This window comes from Terrapene carolina, unplaced genomic scaffold, assembly GCF_002925995.2.
Source record: "Terrapene carolina triunguis isolate 2854851 unplaced genomic scaffold, T_m_triunguis-2.0 Scaffold34029, whole genome shotgun sequence".
Classification (NCBI taxonomy): Eukaryota; Metazoa; Chordata; order Testudines; family Emydidae; genus Terrapene; species Terrapene triunguis.
The window spans coordinates 1,923,951-1,927,838 of NW_020698380.1; positions in this window are offsets into that span (position 1 = coordinate 1,923,951).

Below are 3,888 nucleotides of genomic sequence, written 5' to 3' on the forward strand. Positions count from 1 at the left end.
AAGGTCATTTTAGAGAAGATTAGAAATTAAAACTATCCTAATTGTAGTTGAATATATTCCAGGGTGCATGAACCAAGGAACAGAAGGTTGCTTGCAGTCTCATTGATATTGCAGTGCAGTAAGTTTTATCAGCGACCCCTTATATATCATCCACTAGGTCAGTGGTTCTCAACTAGGGGTACGCAGAGGTCTTCCAGGGGGTACTCAACTCATCTAGATATTTGCCTAGTTTTACAACATGCTACATAAAAATCACTAGCGAAGTCAGTACAAACTAAAATTTCATACCGACAATGACTTGTTTATACTGTTCTATATACTATACACTGAAATGTAAGTACAATATTTATATTCCAGTTGGTTTATTGTATAATTATATGGTAGAAATGAGAATAAGCAATTTTTCAGTACTACTGTGCTGTGTCACTTTTGTATTTTTGTCTGATTTTGTAAGTAAGTAGTTTTTAAGTGAGGTGAAAGTTGGGGCTACACAAGACAGATTGGACTCCTGAAAGGGGTGCAGTTGTCTGGTGGAAAGGTTGAGAACCACTGCAGTAGATAACTAGTCAGAATACTTGCTACCACAGGCTTTGGGATAGCCGAAGTCTCTAGAAAATCCTTAGCATATAGCTGTTTTGAGGAGTAGACTAGAGACACAAAAGATTGTGTTAATGCTCCATTCAGATGAATGGAGGAGTGTTGAATGGGGTGCTGTGGGGCACTTGTCAGTATTTTCATCAGTGACTGGGATGATGATGATATGCAGAGTATGATAGTCAGTCTTGCAGATAGTGCTAAGCTGAGGGGATGAGGTTTAAATGCAGTACAGTCTTCAGAAATAAAACAAATGGGCTGAAATCAGTACACTGAGATTCTGTAAAGGTAAGATAAAGAAGTGCACATAAAGAAGAGATATTCAAATGCGCAAATATAGAATGAAGAAATAATGGGAAGGTAGTAGTACAGTGCCAGAGAGAGGAAGATCAAGGTGTTATAATGTGTGATAAACGCTTTTGCAAAAAAACCCACCCCGGCTGTGATAGTCATGTTGCTAAAGTGCAATATAACATGCAGAGTAACTACCCTGGTGTACTCCATATTGGTTAAACCTCACTTGGAGTACTGTGTTCACATTTGGGCACTGTACTTTAAAGGATGATATTCAGAGGATAGCAACAAAAATTATTAAGCTATACAAATATGTAAAGGAACATTAAAATTAGCACAGGGATTAATTATTCTTGGGAGTTAGTCTCAGCAAACAAATACTAGGCTTAAACTGCAGTAAAGAAATTCTAGGTTAGAGATGATGTTTTAAAATTAATTTGGGGGTTAATCTGTAGAATTTACCTTACAACTTCAAGGATATCAGATTTTTCTATGCTTTCTAGTGGGAAAGTAGATTCTCACAGTCCAACTTGATATAATGAAACAGGCCCCCCTGCTGTGAAATAATAATTTTCACAGCAGCTTCATTCTTTGAATAGAAATGAAATAGTGAAAGGGTATTTCTAAAAACTGTTTAGAGATTATTTTTTTAAAATGTGCATGATGTGTCATGCTGTATCTATTTTAGGTACTTATATGGCTCCCATGACTTTAGTATATGAGTGTCTTTAATACATCCCGGTGAGGTAAATTTTATTCCCATTTTACAGATGGGGAAATTGAGACCTGGAAACACTAAGTGACTTTTCCAACGTCACACAGGAAGTTTGTGGCAGACTAGGGAATTGAGCCCAGGTCTTCCAAGTCCCAGGTTAGAGCCCTAACTGCTGTAGCATTTTCTCTCTGTTCCAGTCTTTTAACTCAGAGTGCCCTTTCTGCCTTAACACACCTTGTATGGACACTCTTGGAAATTATAGTTGTAAGTTCCAGCTTCTTATTTACGATCAACACTAAACATTTACTACTGTGGTTCTCCAGGTAACACGCTCTTTACAGCAGTATGTTTCCCAAAATGGAGACTGAAAACCTTATTCATCACATAAGCAGGCTTTTTCATGATGACTGTACCTTTGGCGGCTGCAGCGGAGTGGAGGATATTGTGAATTACACTGGTGTTAGGTCTGGAATTTGCTAGTTTAAGTCCTGGGCCAGCATCAAAATAGCAAAGCTGGTCTAAAAGACCAGTGATATTTATCCTGTCCAACATCTTGTAAAGCTTTATAGTTAGTAGCAGAAAGCATGATGTCCCCGTTCACTGTTTTGGTCATCAGCTCCTTTGTGTTTATATTTCCAGGATTTATACCTCTCTCTTTATGCAGCTTGAGTAGCTGATGTTTCTTTAGCCCTTTCTAAGCCCACAAGATCTTAAGAAACAAGAAAACTTCTGCCCTCCTTGTTCCGGTGGCAGTTAAAATGCGGTGTGTGTAGGATTTCTTTTTCTTAAATGCTACTGAACGTTCTGAAACTGCCGTAGATCTGTTCAGGTGCTTAATCAAATGCCTATTGACGTCAATGAGCTTTGGATCAGGCCCTTAGTTTTTTTTTATGTCCAGTCTCCTGCTACTAGACATGGTTCACCCTGATCCAATGCATCCTTACATTAGACAGGTAGCCCAGCACTGACTTCACCTTTCTTTGTTAGCTTCTTCCTGAACAAAGCAAGGTGGAAATGCCCTTAACAGATGGTGATGTAGTTAGTGCTTTAAACAATGCCAAATGCCATATATTGATTCTTTCTGCAAAATAACTTCTAATGCAAGGTAAACTCATACAGAAATTATATAGATTTCAAACAAAAACTGTTACCATCTGCTCTGAGAAATAGTGTACCACAAACAAAGCTCTTTGTTACTTAGGACAGAAAATATTCATATCTCTATGTTTGAGAAACCACGGGCCTCATTCTCCTTTCACTTACACTGATGTAACTCCATTGACTAGTGGAGTTACTGCTTATTTACATTGTGTAAATGAGAGGAGAATCGGGCTCTGTGTCTCTTAAACAACCATATCTCCTCATTGCCTATTAGATACAGCCCTATCTGCTGCTGTCAGAACAGAGTCTCCAGACCTGATTTTCAGCCTCACAGACAAACCAGGCCTGCCTTTGAAGCTGGCTGATTTCTACCTCCCCCTACTCCTCAGGGAAAAGTTCCCTTTACATATTCATATCCTTGCTCAACTGCTTCCTTCAGAAATATACAACTCCAATTAAACCTCCACCCAAAACCAGACGCTTCAAATCAAAGAAATGAAACTCTGGCCTCTGATGTATTGGCTAAGAAGAGTTGATTTTTCATAAAGCTGTTAGCTATAGCCCATATAAACATAAACATAAAAATAACCACATGAACACAGTTTTGTGAACCATAGGTATGACCCAGTGATGTTATATTGACTCCAAGAGCTGTAGCAGCTGTAAGAAGAATATCATGTGACTCGTGATAAAATCATGGGAGTTTGCAGCACGGTTGTTTGAACCTTGATAGGTACCTAAGCTAAATTAGTGTTCCTTAACATGGTTATAATGTTTTTCTGCCCAGAAAAATTGTTTTTATGACAGAATTTTTAAGAAAACCTCAAACTGTTGTCCTACCATCGGTGCAGCTCCGCTAGTGCTAGCAATGAAAGGAATGCTAGTGAAGCCAGAAAAACTTTTTCCTATGTGTCATCTGATCTTGCTTCCAGCAAGTTGAAATCAAAGTGTTAAAAATACCTATGTCCAGTCTGTACTACTGCTTCCATGTTGCTGGCACTAGAGAAGCACCTAGGGGCTAGACCAAATGTGGCTGAACTGCTAAAAATTCTCAGTGTAAACTAGGGCAATGAGTTCCCCTCCTGTTGATCAACTAGAGCGCTTTAGTCTTAACAGAAGCAACTAGAAAACATTAAAGTTTTCTGTCTCTTTATAATTATCCAACAGATCCCTTGGTAGAATTC